This window comes from Mauremys reevesii, linkage group 7 (genome assembly GCF_016161935.1).
Source record: "Mauremys reevesii isolate NIE-2019 linkage group 7, ASM1616193v1, whole genome shotgun sequence".
NCBI lineage: Eukaryota > Metazoa > Chordata > Testudines > Geoemydidae > Mauremys > Mauremys reevesii.
Window position 1 is genome coordinate 14,701,400 of NC_052629.1, and position 14,220 is coordinate 14,715,619.

General features: G+C 45.8%; 1 protein-coding gene across 1 annotated transcript in view; it reads left to right on the forward strand.

The window, feature by feature from the left end:
- The first annotated feature begins 12,216 nt into the window (after positions 1-12,216).
- SLC18A2 (solute carrier family 18 member A2) overlaps positions 12,217-14,220 on the forward strand; it is a 52,715-nt gene continuing 50,711 nt past the window's right edge. Inside the window, exon 1 of the mRNA XM_039547035.1 lies at positions 12,217-12,346. The gene's annotated coding sequence lies outside the window, so the exon portion shown is untranslated. The remainder of the gene's footprint in view (positions 12,347-14,220) is intronic.

The window sequence follows — 14,220 nt, forward strand, 5'->3', positions numbered from 1 at the left end:
CAGCCTGCCCAGCACCCAGTCTGGCTCGATGTCTCACAATGTACCCAAAGAGTGCACCAATATTTAACTAATGCATGCAATAATGTGGCTTACTGCTATATACATACAGTGGCCATTCTTTATATTTGTTGTAATGAAAACTATGTAATGGCTTTACATACATTAATGTGAACCTCCTAACATGCCCGGAGGGCAGTGTTTGTTGCAAAGCCAGATAAAGGACAACAATCTCAACAGAAACGTAAACCGTCTATATTAACACAGTTTGCATGTAATGACTGGATTCCTCTAAGCTCCAGGGATGGGAAAGATTATTTGTCAGACGCCTTTTAGTTACAGACAAATTTCTGGAGAAAATAATTAGGTTTGTAACATTGTGGCCAGCCAGTCTTCCCATTGATCAGGGCGCTAACACTGGATTGCCTTCAGGGCTGTCAACTGCAAACAGAATACTAGCTCAGAAAGGACAGATAAAACAAGGTGTTATTTAGCCTGGTCATTATCCAGCTTTTATTGTGCTTGGCAGATCTTCCCTTTTTGTTAGATCAACTAAACATGTCAAAACTAGCCCTTACTTTCACTGAACTGTGGTAGGCAACATCGGATTGTATAGACAATACCTGCCACCAATAGTATCTGCCATCAACATCTGGCTGTCTAATGGCTTTCCTGACAGATTCTAAAGATACCCATGTTAAATCCCATAATAATGCGCCTCTTCTTAGCCCTCACTCTCAGAAGGAAAAATGTTTGGGGCACCCAAAAGCTTGCAGTGAAAGTACCCAGGTGTCATAAAGCTTCACTCACATTATACCAGGGGTAAGGAGAAAAATACTCAAGAGAGTCCAAAAATGGCATGACAATTGAAATGTTTTTGACAAGCATTTCACAATGATTTGTTTCTAGGGGACTGACCATAACCTTTTGCCAGAAAAGGTTTATAATCATGTGTTTGACAGGTTAGAGCCTGAAGCCCTTAATGTAGTTCTAAGCAGGTCAGCAAAGTATAATGGCTAATCAAATAGAGTTTTTGATAATAGTTCCTTTAAAAAAATACAGTTCTAAGTTACAACATATGTTCTCGGAAAGGTTAGCTGTACGTTAAAGCAGCAAATCCTTGCAACCAATTTTCAGTGAATATTGCTGAAAGTAGGCCAGTTAATTCAGTGTCTGAATTATTAAGACTGAGCTTCTGTGCTTGTCTTCATTTCAGTGAGAGCCTGCAAAACATTATACAAGTGAACTGGGATTTATTCTGTCATTACTTTAGCCGTTATTCAGACAGGGAGCAATATATTGTGTACGTAGTATAATATGCTACCTTAAATACTATGGATCATATGTTTTTTTCAGGGACACATGAGGAAAGTGATGGTTTTCTGCTCAAGCTCAACCCACACTCCCAGAGTAACTGGATGTTTTGGCTAAAATGAACAGCAGAAAAATAGCTTAAAATGTTAACTTTAAATTGTCATCATCAGAGTGAAGGTTTCCTATTTCTTATATACTCAAAGAATTTCTGACCCTGCTGTAAACCTTTTCCCTAAACATCTGAAGGTTTAGCTATATGGTAGATAGAACAGAAAAACAAACAAACATAAAACTTGGTTATAATTAATACCTTTAGTTATTTCAGTTCAAGTCTGCATGTGGACCCTCCTATTTCAGAATAAGAGTGCTCTGTTTAAAAAAACACCTTAATTTAGTAACAAGTCAAATTGTTAGTTTGAAGTAGGGCACTCTTATTCTGAAATAGGAGGGTCTACACTCAGACTTAAACCAAAATAACTAAAGGTGTGAATTATAACTGATTTAGTTATTTTGGTTCTATTTACTGTACACACCTGAGTTTAGCTTTAGGAGCCCTTTCATGTGAGTATGTTTTGTGAGCGCAGGCTCCTCTCCAGAACGCATTAGAAGTTTATCTAGATGTCTCTATAAGCAAGTCACAGAATGGTTCTCACAATCATCAGTTCCCTACCTACTGATTTTTTCTCTAACATTCTAGTCCCCTTTCACCACAGCCTGTCTGCTGCATCTCTCATCCATATTCCCATCTCTTTCAATGACCTCCTCAGGGCATGAGAAGGGATTGACCCACTCTAATTTTACTGGAATGTACATCGCATCTAAGGGAATTTGTTACACTATGGTCTTCCCTCCTCATGACACTGGCCTATGACTGGAAGATTGGGGCAGTTGAGGATAGACCCTACTACAGCGTCTCTAGATTCTGCCTGTATACGTAAATCTGTCTCTTTCTGCTCATCCAGTTCAATAATTCCGGCCTCAGTATGCTAGACTTATGTTTTGAGGTCTGTGAGCTGCTTGCATCAGTTGTATACATACACCTAGACAGTTGCACATTACAGACTTTGTGCAGTAAATTGGGTAGCCTGCACATTGATTGATCTGTTGCTGAACTTTAACATCCATAGTTATCCTGGGATTTCTATTCTGTGACTGAGGACTAGGCTGAACTAGTTTTTATCTTTAAATATAAAGATGTTTGTGTATTTGTTTGGTTTATGATTTTACTTTACTCCACTGTCTACGACCTGAGCAGCCCTTCAGTGCCCAACTTCCCCAGGAGTATAAACTGACTCTGTAGTAATATAAATGCTCATTCTGCCAGTGCCCCTCTAGATTTGGGAATGAGCTGTGACTAGCTGGCTAGCTCTGTATTTATACCTCTCCAGCCCAAAGCACAAGGACTTTACCCCTCCTATCCACTCAGTTATGATCGGTCGCCACACAAAACAGTTTTTACCTTTGACTCACTCACTTCAAACTCTCACACACTCACAGTCTTCAAAGAGACCACCCCCAAAGAGACTAGTTCAAAGAGACTGGTTTATTATCTGGCTCTTACAGCAGTTACATCCCCAATAATTAGATTCCTTTTGTCCAAGGGACAGTGCTAATATAAAATGTATGTATTTTCAAAAAGTCGCCTTGTCTCTGTTACTGGCATCATTTAAGAGATTTGCAGTTACAAATGAAAGCTACTGCAATATGCTGTTTGCCTAATTCTGCATTATAGTTGGTTTCGCATCTCATGCAATATGTGACAACGCACTGCTGCACAGGTGTGCTAGTTAAGAGAAGAGAGTGTGAGGAACCTTCCTTCTCCACTTATGTGCAACTGCAGTACAGGACTACAACTTATGAAAAATCATTACAGCAGGAGGAGGGACAAGGTAACTGTTCCACTGAATGGAATATAGCCCTAAGGAGGCATGGTCTGCTGGATAACGGGTCTAGCTTAGCCCCTCAGCACAATTTGCTGTTGTGTGCAGCAGATATGAGGGGAGGTATGCACACAGATCCTTCTTAAAGGAGAAGCCTTATACCAGCAGGATGGATCTGGGACTCACCATAAGTCCAACACCCTGGGTTATGACACACACATTTGAGTGGCCATATCCATTTAGAGCAAAATGTAACTCTAAATGTTGATTAATAATAACCCTTCCAAAGCAACATTTCTCTTCTCTCTGTCTCCTCCTAAGACTATAGGTCAAGGTCAATTATGGAACCTATATGCTACATTCTGTACTGCAAAACACTGCATATTCCAAGAGCATGTGAAATATGAAATACATTATTCAGGGATCTAATTACCTCCCAGGGTTACTATGTATTAATTAGTAGCACAGCTGTTAGGCACAAAGAAAAAAAAATCTTGAGGGACCTACAGAGGTGAAAAAGCTGACTAAGGATGTTTCATGCTATTAGTGGGATAGAAACTGTGGCTGTATAGTTGTTAGCCAAGTCTTGTTTTCCAGCTCAGTTCACAGGAAGACCTTCTAACAAAGTAAATTTCCTCATAGTACAAATAATTGCAAATGACTAATTCCTACAATAGACTCAGATAATTATGAATTATTGTAAATGCAACAGCACAGTCTAGAAATAACTGTAAAATGTAAAGAGTTGCATCTTAAAAATGGGATTAGGTTTCCTTCAAGGCAGTGAAAAAATTTGTAAAAATTCAATAGGAAGATGAGGAGTGTATTTGTGGATATACCCTGGGGCCATGTTTCTCAAAAATATGCGCCTAAAGTAGGTTCCTCATTTGATATTTAATAGACAAAATGGCAACAAATGCAAGATGCTGTAGCAAAAAATGACATGAAGACACCATACAACATCATTAGATAAGAACATAAGAACATAAGAACGGCCGTACTGAGTCAGACCAAAGGTCCATCTAGCCCAGTATCTGTCTACCGACAGTAGCCAATGCCAGGTGTTCCAGAGGGAGTGAACCTAACAGGCAATGATCAAGTGATCTCTCTCCTGCCATCCATCTCCATCCTCTGACGAACAGAGGCTAGGGACACCATTCTTACCCATCCTGGCTAATAGCCATTTATGGACTTAGCCACCATGAATTTATCCAGTTCCCTTTTAAACATTGTTATAGTCCTAGCCTTCACAACATCCTCAGGTAAGGAGTTCCACAAGTTGGCTGTGCGCTGCGTGAAGAAGAACTTCCTTTTATTTGTTTTAAACCTGCTGCCTATTAATTTCATTTGGTGACCCTTAGTTCTTGTATTATGGGAATAAGTAAACAACTTTTCCTTATCCACTTTCTCAACATCACTATCACACAGATAGTTGTCAGGGAGAAAAACAAATACCAACCAGCAGTTCAAGACTAGTGCAACTTAACAATGAAGACATCAGAACAATTAAATATATGGAAGCAATACTTTAGTCAACTTCTGCATGGCGAACCAGTGGCCAGTCCCCCATATATAGAGGAAGGAGAAAATCTGGATGCCAAACTAGGATGCCTGTCACCAAAGTAGACGTAGAGACTGGGCAGTGAATCTGTTAAAAAGTGGGAAAGCAGCAGGTCCAGATAACATTCCAGTGGAGGTTCTTAAGGCGGACTTGAAGAACACAGTAGACATTTTGACAGGCCTCTTATAAAAGATACAGGATGAAGACAAAATACCAAACGAGTGGGGACTGGATCATATAGTAAAGCTGAAAAAGAAAGGAGACATCAGTCAGTGTAAAAATTGGAGGGACAGTCAATTGCTATCAATCCCAAGTAAGGTAAGCTATTTGCATGTATTAGAGAGAAAAAGGAAAGAGGTAGATTCAAGGTTACAACAAGAACAGGTAGGATTCAGGCAGAAGAAATTACGTACAGATCAACTAGTAACCCTATATATCATCATAGAACTGTTGACTGAATGGGAGTCACCACTTTATACTCATTTTATAGATTTTCAACAAGCTTTTGATACAGTGGAGAGCACAGTTTTATGCTAGTTGCTATGCCATGCCTCCAAATTTTGTGAGCATCATTCCGAGCTTCTACGAAAATATGACATGTCAAGTAATACATAACAGCAAACTGACTTAAACCATTCAAGGTTACTATGGGCATCAGAGAAAATTTAACCCGTGATCTTTTTACTTGTAGTGGGTTGGGTAATGAGAAAGACCACAGAATAGCCAACGGGCATACAATGGACTTTCACATAGCAGTTAGAGGACCTTGACTTTGAAGATGACATCAGCTTGCTAGCTCATACCCACAGAGACATACAAACCAAAACAAGATCTCCAGGCCTTTGTACAATTAATAGAGTTGAATATCAACACTGAGAAAACTAAAACCACAGGAATCACCACACAACAAGAAACACCAATAACACCTTCTGGGACGGATATAAGAGAGGTCCAATATTTCACATATCTTGGCAGTTTTGTAAGTACAACAGGCAGAACAGATGAAGGTGTTAAAGCCAGAATAGCGAAAGCCAGACATGCCTTTGTAACTCTAAAGCTGATCTGGAGAAACAGAAATCTTGCCCTCCAAACTAAACTTTGAATGTTTAAAACAATTGTAAAGTTGATCTTACTATATGGCAATGAAACTTGGAGAGTTATTAAGACCTTACTCTCTAAATGCCAAGTTTTCAAAAACAGCTGCCTTAGACAAATCCTCAATATAAGATGGCCACCCTATTACTTCCATGAGTAATTCTGTTTACTTCGGTGGGATTAATTGTATAATCATGGGTTGCAGGATTGGGTTCTCATATACAGTTATTACAAATAGCCTCTCTCCTTTGTCCTGCCTCCATTTCTCCACCTGCATTTGCCTGCTTCACTATACACTAGATACAGAGGCCAACATTTGCAAAATGGATGCTTTTAGTTAGACTCCTAACACTGTTTTCGGCACCTAAATTAGTGTCCTAATTTTTCAAAATTGCTGAACACCCTGCAGCTCCCAGTGACTTCTGTGTGAGCTTCAGGTGCTCAGAACTTCTGAAAATCTGTCTTCTTATTAGGTGCCAAAATATGGACCTAAGAGCCTACTTTCTCTTCTCTTCTCTCTTATGCCTCTCTATTCCAAGTAGAACATAGGGCCTTCACCATCTTTGCTGATATCCTGCTGAAGTCTTAACTTCTTCCCATGTCATTTTGTGAGCTTTTAATTCTGCTTCTATTGTGCATTTCCATGTTATCCTTGGTCTACCACATAGCGTCTTGTCTGCGGTTCCATTCCAATGCCTGTCTTGTTATGCTATTCAGGTCTTTCCTCCATGTATGTCCTAGCTCTCTCTAGTTTTGTTCTGTAATTTCCTGTTCTATTGGTTTCTGTTTCATCCTCCTCCTGAATTCTTCATTTGTCACTTTTTCTGGCTTGCAGTGACTTCTTGCCTTGACATGTGTGCTAATGGGGCGATTTCCCTACTTTGAAACAAATTCGATCTCCTGGAAGAAATTGGCTTCAGACAGGACAACATTCTCCACATTTATATAATTAATAATAACTGGAGGTCTTTGGGTCAGAACTGGGAAAATGTGCTTATTTCAGATCCCAAGTGTGATACACACTCATAGAATCCATAAAACACAGGCATGTTTGAAATGCTGATAGGAAATTAAGAGGAATGCAAAGCAGTAAAGTAATACTTCATGGTGATCCAAAATTTACCAGTTAGGCTGCCTGAATCTGTGCTGCCTGTGGGGATCTAGGGTGAACTTTAGCTACCAGAGGAGGAATGACGAGAGACATGGTTGTAATATACTCCATTTTCTTTCCTTTTTTAGTTTTAACAGTTAAATAAGCCATAGGAAACAACTCAGCAAAATGACACTCCTGCCCATTAAATGTGGAAACAGCATGCCCATTGCCTAGGGCAACATCCAGCTATGCATAGATGATATGTTGCTGCAGACAAATCTTCATCTACTGTGGAAATCTTGACTCCTAAATAATTAGCAATGTCAATGCCATCTTTAGCTAGGTGCTTATCTTCAGCAGCAGTTACATCTTCAGTAGCAGTAACAGTGACTCTCTTCTTTGGTTGCATCCGACGAAGTGGGTATTCACCCACGAAAGCTCATGCTCCTAAACATCTTAGTCTATAAGGTGCCACAAGACTCTTTGCTGCTTTCTTTGGCTTTGCCACTTTATTTGACTATTCTAAATCCATAGCACTATCTGTCAAAGTCCAGGTGTGAAACCCAATGTGAGAGCTGAGGCTTAAATGCCCTTGACGTCTTGGTCTTTGACTTCGTGATATCCAACCTACCTTTAGCCCATACTGTAATGGGTTATGAGGTGCTGTACACAGTGCCACCATCTTCCATGTGAAACTCGTGACTCAACAGTTAATCTCTTTCCTATCACTACTTTCCTCTGCAATAAAGGAAAGGGTAAAATTTTCATAACCACTTAAGTCATTTAGGACTGTACAGTAACTCCTCACTTAAAGTCATCCTGGTTAAAGTTGTTTCGTTGTTATGTTGCTGATCAATTAGGGAACATGCTCATTTAAAGTTGTGCAATGCTCCCTTCTAACGTTGTTTGGCAGCCGCCTGCTTTGTCCACTGCTTGCAGGAAGAGCAGCCCATTGGAGCTAGCTGATGGGGGCTTGGAACCAGGGTGGACTGGCAACCCCCCTATCAGCTCCCCCTATCAGCTCCCCGCTCCCCTAAGTTCCCTGTGCAGCAGCTGCCAGCAGACTAGCAGTTGCAGCTATCCCTCCCTCCACTGCCATGTGCTGCTCCTGCCCTCTGCCTTGGAGCTGCTCCCCAAGCCTCCTGCTTGCTGTGCATGGGGGGAGGGAAGGGGAGGCTAATGTCAGGGTGTTCCCCTCCCCCCTGCTCCTACACCCCGCTTACCCCTTCTTCTCCATATAGAGCAGGGTGGGGACACAGACTGAGGAGACAGAGAGAGCCTGGGGCAGCAACTGCTCTCTCAACTTCCTGATCCACTTAAAAAGACAATGCACTTAAGAATAGGTCAGCTTACTTAACGGGGCAGTGTGCATTTCTCTCTCTCTCCCACCCACAAGGTGTATGTCTGTCTCTGTCTGCTATGCTATCTCCCCTCCCCTCCATTCCTGCTGCCTTGTAGAATGTGAGGCTACATTAACAACAATGTGTTAATCCTTGAGGGCTCAGCCCAGTGCTAGTTCATCAGCAAGGCATTCCCTGGGAAATATCCCACCCTCTTCCACCCTCTTCACCACTTCAACCAAGCTTCACAATCCTCATAGCTGTGAACAGTATTAAATTGTTTGTTTAAAACATAAACTGGGTGTGTATATATAGTTTTTTGTTTGGCGAAAAAAATTCCCTGGAACTTAACCCCCCTATTTACATTAATTCTTATGGGGAAATTGGATTTGCTTAACATCATTTCGCTTAAAGTCACATTTTTCAGGAACATAACTACAACGTTAAGTGAGGAGTTACTGTATATACCATTGACTTACACTGATACTTAGGCACTCTCTTGAAAATTTTGTCCTGAATCTTACTGAAAGTCAATGGGACTTAGGAGCCTAAGTGCCCAAGTCACTTTTGAAAATGAGACTCTTGGGTCACCATAGCCACTTGTATAAAAAATGATGGCGTACCCACCTTTATATATATTTGTATTATGTGTCTGGCAGTCAGAGTGTTAGTTGTCTGGAGGCAGGGAGAGAGCAGGAGAGTGAGAAAGGCTGTCATTTAAACTCAAACAAAACTGAGTGGTCAGACCTTGTCAGTGTGAAGAGCAGCATTGAAAAGGCAGAGAGAGAAAGAGGGGAAAATGTTCTAGTAGAAGAAATGTCTTTTATTTGGAGATGTTTATAACATGGTCTCATTAGGGCTTATTACAGAAGCATCTTTGCTTTTCTCTCTATCATCTATATGACATGCAACACTGTGAGGAACAGGTCTACTTGAAGAGTAGATAGGACAGTGCTGCTAGAGATTAATTGTCCTCTGAAATTCTGTGAATACAAAAAAGGTCCAATTCCTCCTTTTCCTGATGTAATATTTCCATTGACATATCATTAAAATTCATCCCTTATTAATGCCACTCTCTGCTACTCGCAATACCTATCACACATATTTCCCTTTCCCCACTGAGTTCAATGGGACTTTCCAAATTAGTAATGTTACTTGCATGTGTGTTTGCAGAACGGGATTCGGTAATTGGAGGGCAACCTCTTTCTCCTCACTAAAGTAAATTATGCTCTTTAATTTATCCTGAGGGCAGAGAAGAAAGTTATTACCCCTTGTTGGAAGGTTAGGATTTTAGTTCTAAGTGTAAATGTGATTGAGTTCTGGAGTTTCTAGTTAGGAAAGCCATGCAAATATGCACAAAACATCTCCAACATCTTATACAACAATAGGAAGACATTGATATTCATGATCTAATAGTAGAATATATCAATTCATTCATATATCAGAATATAAATTATGTAGGAGGTACTGGTAGAATATATCAATATAAAATTAAAATTACTTATGTAGGGACAGAAAAAAAAATCTGGAACACTTTGAACACATTATTATTAGAAGAAGCTGTGAATGTATAGTAAATAATATGCTTTACTAAAATTTACCCCTAACTACTGAAACCAACTAGATTTATTTTCATTGACTTCAGTGACAGTCAGATGATGGCCCAAGATGGCCCAATTTAAACCACATACATTTTTCTCCCCTCAGTTACCTACTTGAGCAAAATTTCCATCCTATGATGGAAACGTCATTCACTGAAATATAAAACTGTATTGCTAGGACATCTCTGATATAGAGGCACCATCCAAAGCTTAAAACCCAAAGGATTTTGTTCAACAAAATTTCCAGCAAAATCTGCATAATTTATAAAGACTCATCTGGTCAGAAAGGGGCACAACTTGATCAATTAACTTTGTAAACCTTAAACAGCTGAAGTGTGCAACAGAGCCTAAGAAATGATGCCATCAGTTTAAGTCAACTAGGGTCTGATCCAAATCACATTAAAATCAACATGCTCAGGGTTTAGCTGATCACCATATTTGGGGTCGGGAAGGAATTTTCCTCCAGGGCAGGTTGGCAGAAGCCCTGGGGGGGTTTTCACCTTCCTCTGCAGTATGGGGCACGGGTCACTTGCTGGAAGATTCTATGCACCTTGAAGTCTTTAAACCATGATTTTTGAGGACTTCAATGGCTCAGAGACAGGAGTGGGTGGGTGAGATTCTGTGGCCTGCATTGTGCAGGAGGTCAGACTAGAAGATCATAATGGTCCCTCCTGACCTTAAAGTCTATGATTCAATGGAGACTCCCATTGAACCAACTTGATTTGAAACAGATACCATGTGAAGAATAAATGGCAAAGTATATGAAAGTCCAGTAGAGTTGGGGGGTTTTTAAAAGCAGAATATGTTATGCAGCTCAGACAGCAGTGCTATATGAAAATGCAACTAATTAACATATGCTACTTGATCAGTCCAATGTACAGCTGCCCTTGTATAACTGCATAATATGAAACTTTGACTGCCAACCTTTACATCTTCTCTAATACAAGATACAAAGGATATTGAAATAAATTCCTAATTATAGTAAATATATGCAGCAGTTTGAGAAGAAACAGGCAGATGTGCCAGGGAAGTGGGTTATTTAATCTCAGATCATACAACTTGATCAAGGTATTTAAGAAAAGAATTAGTAAAACCATGGAATTTGGTCTGCATAGCCTTCCCAGCAGAGGTTGCTCTATCTATAGGTGGAGTAGGCTGCTTTGGGCCATAGGGGTAGCTGGGCCAAACCTGAGTGTGACACTGTGTGCCAGCCAGGTCACAATGCCACTCACTGAGAATTGGCCCACCTACCACCTAGGGGTGGCCAGGTCAAATCTGAGTGGTGTGACCCCTACTTCTGCCATAACAGGGAAAGATCAAAAGGCTTGCTGCACTATCCCTCCCCCCACCCCCCAAGTCTGACATCCCCTCCCAGGGGGCAATCCCCAGTTGAAAAGCTGTGTTCCACGGGAAGTGGGGGAGGGGGACTGGGTACACTGAAGTTTTGCCTGTAAGGGCAGATTGTCTTGAGTCTTCCCAGGCATGCAGGGAATTTGAAATGTTGGAAAGGTTTTCCGAAAAACAAACAAACACATCTTCTGTGTGAAGCTTATTAAGGGTATTTCGCTCACTCTTCCAAGTTAATCGGGAACATGTGCCTCTTCTATTGGGATATACTTAACTACATCCTGTAGCATAGCTTCCCTGCCCTGACACCCACATCCTGGGATAGATGATTCTTCCTACGCCCATGTGTCTGTTAGTTGTCTCCTTCCCAGTGGAGCGCATGCCAGCCTGCCTTACCGAACCAGTTCCAGGAGGACGCGTCCAGCCCAGTTCGCATTCCCCTCGCACTCAAAAGTGGGTCCGTTTCACACCAACTCCCACCCCGGTCTCGAGGGAACTTATGCGCTAACTATCCGCACGCTGTGCCAGGAGTCTGTGAGCCACGGATCCTGCTGCGGGCGAGCCTAGGAACTGCAGGAGCGCCCTGCTGAGCACCCAAATCCCGGAGCCGGACTCTGTCCCGGCCACACCAGGAACCCCCAGCAGGCTAAATAAGCACCTCGCCTTCCCCTTTGTCTGTTCGCGGAGCTCCCAGCCGCCGCCGGGGCGTTAGGGGGCATCTGCAGGGAGCAAACCGGCTTGTTCTGCTCCCGGGCTTCGCGCTAGCTGGGCAGGGGGAGTCCGCAGCCAGCACGCGGTGCCTCGCCCGGGCAGGCGCTCGCTCCCCGGGGCGCTGGGGCCAAGGGGCTGGGGGTGAGGCGGGGGCTTGGGTTGGCTGCGGGGCTGCCCGGGGCAGGGCGCGCTGCTGCAGCCCTTGCCCCAGAGGCGCCGGGGGGGGGGGGGGGGGAGATAAGCATCTGGCGTGACGTCAGGGAGGAGGCTGGTAAGTGGCGCTGCCCAGAGGCGCCCGGGGCTCTCAGCGCGGCTGCCCCCCGGCCCAGCAGGACGCCAGAGCGGAGCCCAGGCGGGCAGGACCCGCGGAGAGCGGACAGAGACCAGCAGCAAAGGAGCCGCGCCGGGTAAGCGCCGCAGCAGCCGGGGCGCCCCGCCGAGCTCGCCGGCTAGTCCCGGGCGGGGAGCGAGAGATAATGGGCGGGAGCCGAGAGCTGGGGGGCGGGGGGCGTATGAGGGGGGCACCGGGAGAGGAAGGGATCAAGGGCAGAGACGGGGAGCGGTGACAGCGAGGGGCAGTGGGCTGTGGGGGGCAGGGATAGAGGTGGGCAATGGGGGGCTGGGGAGCGTGAGAGGGGCAGTGGCAGAGAGGGGGAGCAGTCACAGCGGGGGGCAGGGGGGATGTGAGGGAGCAGTGACAGCGGGGGCTCTGGGCACGTGAGAGGGGCAGTGGCAGAGGGGAGCAGTGACAGCGGGGGCAGGGGATGTGAGGAGCAGTGACAGTGGGGGCTCTGGGCGCGTGAGAGGGCAGTGGCAGAGAGGGAGCAGTAACAGCGGGGGCAGGGGATGTGAGGGAGCAGTGACAGCGGGGGGCTCTGGGCACGTGAGAGGGGCAGTGGCAGAGGGGGAGCAGTGACAGTGGGGGAGTGTGAGGGGGCAGTGACAGCGGGGGCAAGGGGAATGTGAGGGAGAAGTGAAAGTGTATGGTGGGGCACTGATAGTGGGGGGCTCTGGGAGCGTGAGGGGGCAGTGGCAGAGACGGGGACCAGTGACTGCGGGGGCAGGGGGGAATGTGTGGGAGCAGTGAAAGTGGGGGGCGGGGGCAGTGATAGTGGGGGGCTCTGGGAGCGTGAGGGGCAGTGGCAGAGAGGGGAGCAGTGACAGCGGGGGTAGGGAGGATGTGAGGAGCAGTGACAGTGGGGTGGGGGCAGTGATAGTGGGGGCTCTGGGAACGTGATGGGGGCAGTGGCAGAGAGGGGACCTGTGACAGCGGGGCAGGGGATGTGAGGAGCAGTGACAGTGGGGTGGGGGCAGTGATAGTGGGGGCTCTGGGAGCGTGAGGGGGCAGTGGCAGCGGGGATGTGAGGAGCAGTGAAAGTGGGGCAGTGGCAGAGACGGGGAGCAGTGACAGCGGGGGGCACGGAGATATGAGGGAGCAGTGACAGTGGGGGTGCAGGCAGTGATAGTGGGGGGCTCTGGGAACGTGAAGGGGGCAGTGGCAGAGACGGGGACCAGTGACTGCAGGGGGCACGGGGATGTGAGGAACAGTGAAAGTGTGGGGTGGGGGCAGTGATAGTGGGGGCTCTGGGAGCGTGAGGGGCAGTGACAGAGACGGGGACCAGTGACTGCGGGGTAGAGGGGAATGTGTGGGAGCAGTGAAAGTGGGGAAGTGATAGTGGGGGCTCTGGGAGGGTGAGGGGCAGTGGCAGAGGGGAGCAGTGACAGCGGGGGGCAGGGGGAATGTGAGGGAGCACTGATAGTGGGGGGCTCTGGGCGCGTGAGGGGGCAGTGGCAGAGAGGGGGAGCAGTGACAGCGGGGGGCAGGGGGAGGTGAGGGAGCAGTGACGGTGAGGACAGTGATAGTGGGGGCTCTGGGAATGTGAGGGGCAGTGGCAGAGAGGGGAGCAGTGACTGGGGGCAGAGGGGATGTGAGGAGCAGTGAAAGTGTGGGGTGGGGGCAGTGATAGTGGGGGCTCTGGGAACGTGAGGGGCAGTGGCAGAGAGGGGGAGCAGTGACAGCGGGGGGCACGAGGGATGTAAGGGAGCAGTGACAGTGGGGGGTACGGGGATGTGAGGGAGCAGTGACAGTGTGGGGTGGGGGCAGTGATAGTGGGGGCTCTGGGAACGTGAGGGGGCAGTGGTAGAGAGGGGGAGCAGTGACAGCGGGGGGCACGAGGGATGTAAGGGAGCAGTGACAGTGGGGGGCACGGAGGGATGTGGGGGAGCAGTGACAGTGGGGGGCAGGGGGACTGTGAGGGAGCAGTGACAGTGGGGGGCTCGG